Below are 9,909 nucleotides of genomic sequence, written 5' to 3'. Positions count from 1 at the left end.
GGACCGCCGAGCGTGCTCTGCGCAGGGCAAAGCCACGGCAAGTCTGCAGAAAGACACAGATGCGTCCATGAACGCAGCCAGGAAAGGTAAGCTCCCCTCGCCTGAGCTCTATCCCTCGGGTTGGCACTTCTCGCTCAGCCTTACACTCCCCCCGTACGTTTTCTGGAGGGCAAAGCCCTTTCTCCTCCTCAGCGTTTGGGCCTGAATGACAGCAAACAGCGCACAAAGAAAAGGATTTCACTGAGTGCACTGGGCTACGGCTCAGGATCATGAGGCTCAAACCACAGCATCCAGCCAACTCGTGGAACACACAGGAGTTACGCATCCAAATTTCAGTGACATTTAGTGGAAGTCGGCCAAATGGCTCCCTTTGATTCCTTTGAAATCCGAGCCATAACTGTCACTGCATCTTAGACGTGTGAACTGCTCTGAGAAGGCTCCCATATAGATTAGACCGCGATCAAAGAGTTCCTCTAAACGGAATTGCACGAAGACGGAGAGCTGAGGAGAGGCTGATCGGCAACAACAGTGTCTGCAAAAGAAGCCCCCAGCCTAGCAGGTTCGCAAGGGTTAAAGAAGAAAGTTGTTTGGGTAGACGGTGTACATTAACTATCATTTTCAGTCAGCATGCAATGACTAGTTAGCGGGGCTTATCATCCTCAGCTATGTGAGGAATTACAATAAATGCCTGAAATGCAAGCAGGTTTCCGGCTTAGGTAGGTAAATAATGGGAGCCACTATTTTTGTCTGAGCTGCAAGAATTCCCTGCGCACACACACTCCCCTCCCCACTGTAACACGTCTAGCCCTACTCCCTGCTGCTTGCCAAAATGAGGTCCTTTCATGCTTCCTCGGGACTTTGCTTTGTCTGCAGAAGTAGCCAACTCAGGACTTCCTCCTTGGTGGAAAGCAGGAGGTTACATTTGCTGCACTCATGCGTTTAAAATACTTCTGGAACGCGGTGACCGAAGGATGAGTGGCAGGAGGTACGAGCAGCTCTGAGACAGGGACTGCACGGTTTGTAGGGACAAGGTACCAAACAAGCGGAGCGGAGCTGTGGCACTGTCAGAGCCTGGTAGCAATCCTCCCGCTGCCTTCGGTGCCATGAGGCTTCACCTCCGCAGCGCATCCCGCGCAGAACGTGCTCTCAGATGGCTCGGTACTTCAGCTGCTATTGGGACAGCCAGTGGAGAAAAACACCGCCTGTCTCTGCAGGATAGGAACAGGGTAAACTTTGGAGAGCACTTAGTAGTAAATAGGGAATAAAGTCATTACAGTCGGGCAGTTTATTCTCATTTAGCCCAAGGCCCTTTTCCCTGCCCTGGCATCCCCTGGCACGTGCCTGACCTGGCCTCTCTCGGAGGCCCCTTTGAGGTTTGCGCGACGCAGCCTTCACGCGCCAGCTCACGAAAACCCCGGGCGCCTGCCCCAGGAGGGGAAGCAGGGTGGGATCCTGCGCCTTGTGCAGTCCCGCGTTGACTTGGCCATGCTCCAGGTAAGAACCTCAGCCCGTGAATGCTCCAACTGATGTGAGCCACCGCTGGGGAAAGCCTGGCAGAGGCACGGAGCTGGCGGTGCCCGGAAGGGTTAACCAGCAGCGGGGCTCACGGCGTGTCCTCCCTCGCTCCTCCACACACGCTGTAGCTCTTCGCAAAGTGAACGTATTAACACTGGCATGCTCCCACACACCGCCTTGGCTCCCCTCCAGGAAATCATAACCCAGCTATTTGGCACACAAGGCCGCAATTTTATTTACACAATCAACTTCTTGATAAACACAAAACTTACAAAATATACCACACCCTTAAAATATATATATATATATAAAAAAAAAAAAAAGGAAGGAGTGTGGGGAGAATTGCAATAACCTTAATATGTCTTGGCCAGAAGGCCAACCCACTTGATTTGGTAGCCCTATCCCCAAAGAAGTCACCTGTGGCTACATAAGGGTTTGCCCTGGCTTTGAGGCAGGATCCTGCTCAGGGAGGACGTGGAGGGGCTCCATGGGGCTGGGAAATGCGGGGTGCATCTGTGCTGCCCCAGGCAGGTTTGCTCCTGGGCAGCGGGGAGTGCAGGCACCAGTGGCACCCCCAGCCCTCAGACCCCTCAACTGGTGTCACCGCTGCTCCCAGTGAGCATCCCTGTCCCCTGATGAGGGCAAGAGTGCCCCACTTTTCCCATCACCCCAAAGCAAACAGCTCTTGTCCTCTTCTCAGCGTGACACTGTGGGGAGGGTCCCGTCCCTACGAACGTTGCAGCCTTCAGCTCCATGCCCCTTAATCAGTCTGACCAACTGCAGGTGGAAGTGTAGCTGTCCTCTGGGGAAGGAAAACATCGCTGCCAGGTTTTCTGGAGACACGCTCCACTTTGCCAGAGCATCTTAGCTGGGAAGCCTCAGCCCTGAGCAGCCCCAAAGCTTCGGTTGACCCCCTCAAAGCTGTCCCCTTGCCTGGCTACTTGGCAAGTGGCTCAGCCTCACTCCATTGACTCTGCGGATATGGGAGAGCAGGGCAGCCCCTGGTGCAAGCTCTCCAAAAGCTGGGGCTGATGCTCGTTCTGCCAAGCTTCAAACTGCACCAAGACATAAGCATTAAGACAAGGAGATGCTTATCCACAGCCCAAACCCCACTCAAGAGAAACTGCATGAGGAAAAATAATGGGCCAAGGGCATTAAACTGATTTATACTGGCTGAGGATCTGGACAAATCTACTTTATTCCTCACAGATAAAAAGATCTGCCCGAGGCTAATAAGCTTTTGATAGTTTCGGAAACAAAGATTGATTTTATTTATACTTTTTTTTTCACAAATAGGAAGAACCACCTTCAAATACCTGAGACACACTGCAATCATTTAGACAGATAAACATCTTGATTCCTAGAGATAACAGGAGCTGAATGGTTGGCCTCAAAACCAAGCATTCGTGACAATTCTTGAAACAAGAATGTTATTACTCCCCATTTCCACAACAATTTACATGCGACTGCAAAGAAAACCCTTCTCCCTGTGCAGCTGGATCATGTACTCTAAACACGCTGCCCGCAGCCTTGCCACAGTACCTGAACACCCGGAGCTGGGTGCTGCCTGCCAGAGATTTTCCTTCTCTTCACAGCTTGGGAAGGGAGAACACGGGTTCACCTAAACAGACAGCAACTGTGATGGCAATTTCTCCTGCTACACAATACAAAACAACGACCACGTGTTCGCTCCCCTCTCTCCCTCTCCAAAAAGCAGCAGTTGAATAAGAACCACCACGATCAGTCAAGAGGGGAGCTTGCCCTTGGGGACTGCCCCTCAGCTCACGAGGCCAAGTCCCAGAGAGACTGCTGTGGGATGCTGGTACAGCTGCTCCAGTCCAAGCACCTGTCAGTGCTGTCTTGTTTTTGCAGTACCCATCCCTAAGGGTCTTGCACTCACCTCCACAACTAAGTATTTGCAAGGGGTAATGTAGATGTTTCCTATCCATTCAGCTGCCCATCAACAAAAAGCTGTGCTTGTATTGTGAAGCATCATCACAAACACCAGGTGTTGCTGGATTTCTCTAGAGGGGTCACCTCCTGCAACTTTACAGCGAGTAGCACCACAGCTACTGGTTTCCACTCCAATAATTTTAATGTACCTAAGGACCTTATCTCTAACTTACAGTCAATTCGTATCCCTTGTGAATGCAGGGACTTGAATGCCTGAGATGCAAAAACCAGAAGGCAACTTTCCTCCAGCTCTAGGCACCAAAACGGCAGGATTTCTAAAGCCGATCTCAAGATCCCACTTTTCTGAATGCTGCCATATAAAAGAGACACAGCTCTCAGTACGCAGGTGGTTAATAAGAAGCGCTATAAACTGGCGAACCAACTGAACTGGTTTGCTGGAAGTACGTTCTGCAAATAGCCTCCTTAGTGCATCTTTTCATCTTACATACATTACATCCAAAAGCCAGGTGCCTTGTCAGAAATGACACTGGGACACCACGTGTTCCCAGCTGCACACAGCCACTTGGCACACTGCTGCTGCTCAGTGCGGGCAGGCAGTGGGTGCTCCAGCACGCAGCAGCAGCCCGTGGCCTGTGTGCTGCTGGCTGGGTGCAGGCTCCTGCACGGCCAGAGCAGCAGTGGTGGCTTTTTTGCAGGGCAAAAGTGGGCTGAAGAGAGCCTACAGCTCTCAGGAAAACCACCTCTCCCAATGTGATCCATCCGGGAGGGATCAGACCAGTGGCCGACAGCACCACAGCTCTCGGTGTTGCTGAAAGTGGGGAGACAACACTGGCAGCATCAAAGGCACTGAGTGCTCAGAGCTCCTGGACGCCTCCCATATCCTTGCCAGCATTTGCAAAGCTAAAGGGCTTTGCAAAAGGGCTTTGCTAAAGGGTTTTGCAAAAGTGCATAGCTTTTGGGAGAGCATAATTTGGACCAGCAACCACTGCCCCTTCAGAGTGACACTGGGGTGAGGATAAAACACGAGTGATCTTCCACCTCACCATAACCCTCACACCGTGTTTGCCCCCCTCTTCTCCTGCATCTCTGCAGAGGCTGAGATGCCAAGACCAGGGGGAACCAGGGCCCAAATGAGACCTTCATGGCCCTGCAAGAAAGCTCGGGGACCTTCCAGCTGAGGGACATTTCCAACAGAAGCACCCGTAGTTTGTCGGAAACGGGCTCCAAACTGGCCTCGTCAAGCCTCTGAAATAAGAGCCACAGGAGGGCAAGATGTGGAGGAGGACTTCAAGGGTGCTTTCAAATGAACTGAATCAGAGGTTTACCCAACCCCGCTCTTTCAGAAGTTTCTGAATAACGCACTGGCTTGAACCACTGGAAAGAAACAAATAAATGAGCTGGCAGCTTTCACAGGGAGGAGCCTTGAAGCCCAGTTCCCAAGACCACGCCAACCAGCTCGGTGTGACAGCATGCAGGAATGAAAATAGGTAGGTAACATTAACAGAAATACACTGAAACTTAATAACAGCAGCTTGTCAGGACATGCAGCGAGGAGAAATGGCTCATAATAGCTCCAGCTTGTATTATGAATGTTTCAGAGCCACCTGGCTACGCGAGCTGCCTCAGCTCAGCTGGTGTTCTGTGTACGCCGTGGTGAGCCACGCTGCGTGCTCCGCAGGGCGGCCGTCAGGCTGCAGCCCCAACACCCGCAGAGACATCCCGAGAGACACCGCTCCTCTCGGCAGACCCTGCGTGTCTTAGGAGAGCAACGCAGCATCGAACAGAGCCTCTGACGAGCTAAGGCCGCGTCCTCCTTTGGTGTAAATCAGCAAGGCTCACTCGGGGCAAACGGAGTTGCCCTGATTTACACCGTCCCTGCGCTGCAGCCCCATTGTATGAACGCCTCCTCGCCTCGGTCCCAGCTCCCGCGTGTCTGTCAGTAGCTTCCAGCAAAGGCACAGCTCGTAAGGGAAAGCAATCCCCCTGCCTTTCCTCTCCCGATCTGATTCGCATACAAAATGGGCTTCTGAACTCAAAAATTATGGGAGGGATTCAGGGAGGAGGAAAGGGAGACACAAGAGCCCTTTTATTTTGCGTCTTATTCACAATGAAAATTGGCACAGAAGCCGACCACATACATTAACATAGTTTGGGCAAGTTTAACTCTCATGAATACATTTCTGTGGAAAAACTATGTGACTATGGAAAAATCCCCTCTTTTTTGCCACTTGAAAAGATAACAGGCTTCTATGTGGAACATACCCAGAACCTGCCTGATTCAGAGACATGGAAATACAAAGATGAATAAGGCTGAGTTTCCCATGCTAGGGGCCCATGGAAAGTGAGAGGGGAGGAAGCAGTAAGGAGGCCCATTGACTCGCCAGGAGGACTTTCATCCTACAGGTGAAGGAAGTATTTGAAGGCACGAGTAACATTGCAGGCCTGTTCCAGAGCCCATTTAAGTCACTGGCAAACATTTCATTGACTTCACTGGGATGTGGGTCAGGGCTAAACAGTTTTCAAATATAAGCCAAGGCTATTTCTACATCGCTGCGTAATGAGTGGGATTCAAAGCCATTCAAGTGTGCCCAGTGCTGGGACTTACCTGCTGGCTGTCCGCAGCCCTGGCTGCTAGCCTGGCTGCTGCTTGGGCGCAGATCTCCGTAGGAGAATTTTTGAGAGGAACCGCTGAGGAAGAGCTGAGCTGAGAGCCTTTTTGGAGGCTTGTTTGGACTGAAGTGTGCACTAGACTTCAGCCACGTCTAAGTCAGGCGGGCTGGAGGAAGAACAGCTCTGGCCAAATGTGCCGGGGCAGCAACTCCTCTCCTTCTGTCCTCTTCGTACCTCACCTCTGCTGCCCCTCGCCAGGCTCAGGCTGAGGAGGGCTCCCCACATGTGCTGCGGGGTTTGCAGTGGGCTCATCTGCGGGCCAGTGGGCCCCTTCCCTTGTGTGGTGGTAGAAGTGCACCTGGATCCCAAATCTGGAATTTGAAGCCAGCCCAGCCCCCAGCTACATCAGCTTGTGCTGGGACCTTCTGACCCAGCCCCAGCCCAGATGCAGCCTTCCAAGTGCCGCAGAATTGCCTGAGTTACACAGAAAGTGGCCCTCTTCTTACATCCCTAACTGCAACCTACAAGCTATGGCCATTCCTATATCGGAATATGGGAGGAAACCCCTTCTCCTTTGCTCACTGCCGTCCCACAGCACTAGCCCTGCTTCAGTGCCCTGTTTATGGCTGGGGACAGTAACCTCAGCGTTACTATTTTCTTTTGAGTGAGCGTCTGCTTTATTACTAGCCTATCTGATATGACAGCTTGCATTACATGTCCTTCAACAGACCACTTGAGTAGCATGCCATTGTATTAGGCCTTTAATATCTTTCTAATTAGTTTAATAAATTACTAATTGAACTCTTTAAATGACTCATATTGGTGCAGTGAGTCTCACTGTACAGAAAATTCAGCGATCTCAGAAGAGGATACACCATAGAATCATCCTCTCCTGCTAGGTAACGCAAAGTTAAACTGTGGGGTAGGCACAGGACAGGGAATTTTCCCCCAAGATTAGCAGTTCAGAGCCCGTACCGCTGCGACGTATCTAAGAACCACATCTTTTGCACCTGCCTGAACGCGGAGTTTCCACTGATGTCAGCGTGTGGAACAAGCGAGGCGTGCAGACCCACACATCAGGGGCAATGGATCTGCAGAGCAGATCAAAAGGGAACGTCCTCCCGCTGGGGCGAGCCCGTCCGTAGTGCTAGCTGCTGCCATCGTGACACTCAGCACACATCGCCGCTGATGTCACTGCTAACTGTGGTCCCACTGGGGAGCTAGGGCTTGGCAGTGAGCAGCAAACAGGATTTCTTGTGGACTGTCCAACAGTGACCACTCCAGCAATGCCAAGAGGCTGCCTTTGCCTTTTCCAACTCAACTGTCATTAAATACAACCCAGGACCAATGTCTGCAGCTGGCAATAGCTTGGCAGCTGGCAAAAAGTAACTGAGTCTTTCAGGATCTGTTCTGCACATGCACAATTCGCTGCTACTGCGCTTGCTCGGATGTGTCTGCCTGACCCTTCACTCACTGAGCTGCTGTTTTTTCCCTAGCAGCCAGCCTGCTCGCCACCTCCCTTGGAGCAAAGGATGGGGCTGTTCTCACCTAGCAGTGACCAACAGTGCTGCCATCTGCATCAGCTCAGCCACATTCACCTCCCAGCTGAGTTAACGGAGGGAGATAGGCATTGCTAGGGAGTACAGTGCCCAGCCTGCGGCAGATACCTACCTCGGGAGGAGATTGGTATCGCTCCCCAACAGCTGCGGAGAGCATTTAGCTCTGGATCGGCTGTAGATGTCCACACAGGGCCAGAGGAATCCCATCCCAAGTGAGTGGTCAGATGCTGAGCCGCTGCTGCTGCTGTGATGGGTTAAAAGCAGAGTTGTTTTACTGACCAGCTGGCCCTGTGTGTGTCCCTTGCTCCTCGCCCACCGATTTGGCCTGCTTCTAAACCGTCTTTTATGATTGCCCCTAGCACGGGAACCTGTCCCTGCATCTCCAACAAGCAACAAGAACATGAAGACCGCCACGTGTGCACAGGCAGAGCTGCTCTAACACAAAGGCTGGAAGCAGAACTGGTTAGCCAAGTCCTTACCTGCAGACAAAAAGCCCCAAAAGGGACCTTTGTAGACATCTCAGCTGGTGTCCTGCGTTACCAGTCAGCCTTTCGCCCAGCAGATCTCTGAGCTCAGAAAGCGACGTGGTTCCCTGCTATAATTATGGGTATGTTCCCACTGGATTCGGCACCACTGGTTAACCAAACATCACGCATTAGCTCCTCGGAGAAAGACTATTTATTTTACCCACACAAGGTTTATCTTGTAGGAGCCATCAACTTTCCATGGAAAGATCAGGCTCTACTATACATCAGGCATTAGAGGCAGCTTCTAAACTTTAATATCTCCAAAGGAACAATAACTGTGACCCTTCCAATATTTTATATTTGCAGACAAGCGCTATGAACTCACTGGGATCAGCAGGTGGTGTGTGTTCAGCTGCTCGGAGCAGCATTCGGCCTGCCTATTCCCAGCGAGGGCAGCTGACATCAGAGAGGCAATGCCCCGTGAATGTGCCATTCAGCGGACAGGAGGGCCCACAGTCTGCACGTTAGACATGAAAGTGTTTGTAACATGCAGATGTTTTCCATGCAGAGGCCGAGCAAAGTGATGGACGAGCTCGTGTAAATCTTGTGCTGTTGCATGTTTGTTGTTTTAGTTGTTGTTGTTTAAATTTCTCCCTCACATGCCCCCATTTCCTTGCCTTGTGTGGAAGAATGATAACATTAAAAATAATGGGTTATATCCGTAGCTGATATCATTTGGTGTGACTCCAGTGACTTCACAGAGCTATGCCTGTTTACACAAGCTGCAAGTTTCTCCCATCAATTTAAAGCTGTACAGATTTACATCACGGGGAACACGGCTGTTTGTTTTTTCCCTCACTTGATTAAAGGGTCCTCCCACGGCCACGTGAGCCAGAGCAGAGCTGAGGTGCTGAGCAGGAGAGGCCCACGGCTGCACCCACCGCCGCCTCTCCTTGTTGGCACGTAGCTCCGTGCCCTCCCCACCTCCCTGAGTCCCAACACATCCCAAATGTCCCTGAGCCCTGCGGAGGACGGGGCCCTCTTCACCACCAGGGCTGGGGGGAAAAACTCCTGCTGTGGTTGATAGGGGGCAGTGACCTGGATGCACAGGTCCCTCTGCCCAGGTGATTTCCTTAACCACCAAGCTAATGGCTATTTTTAAAAAGTTCTCCTTCCCTTTCATTTTCATTTCATGAAACATTTCAAGACGCCTTGCTTTCATCTTCCTATGGAGTAAAAACACATTTCGAAACCTGACCATTTTCTACTAAATGAAATTCTTGTGTTCCCACTTGCCCTAACCAGAAGTACTGTACCATCACATCCGCAGAATATGCTGCATTGTGCTACGATCTTGTGCCGTTCTGCAGAGAAACACGACAAGGTTTCACGTGGCATTACAACCCAACCTCACTCAATACTCCCCTCCTGGAAGCAAGCACCCATCCACGCACACAAAGCATGAAGCCAGACACTTCCCTTTCGGAAACAGTTTGCTGAGCAGGCTGGAGAGCTTAAATGCTGCTGAAAACAACAACAACACTGCTGGACAACGAGCTGACCCAGCCTGATTTGGGGATACACTGAATAATCCAAAAGAGCAGGTGACTTAAATACCAAATTCCTTGCCACATTTACTGATTTAATGTGACCACTAAAGTTCTCCAGGCTTTTTGGAAGCCCTAGTTGTGATTGCAGGAACCAGTATGTCCAAGACAATTCCACAGGTTGAACGCTGTCATTAAAAGCGTGACCTGTTCCTGCTTGAGGCAAACGATGGAGTCCCTGCAGGAGTGGGAGTGAATTAACTGCCTGTACCATCCATCCGTCACAGCAGGAGCTCT

The sequence above is a fragment of the Aythya fuligula genome, chromosome 3, assembly GCF_009819795.1.
Source record: "Aythya fuligula isolate bAytFul2 chromosome 3, bAytFul2.pri, whole genome shotgun sequence".
Lineage (NCBI taxonomy): Eukaryota > Metazoa > Chordata > Aves > Anseriformes > Anatidae > Aythya > Aythya fuligula.
Note: the sequence above shows the minus strand (reverse complement) of the source record.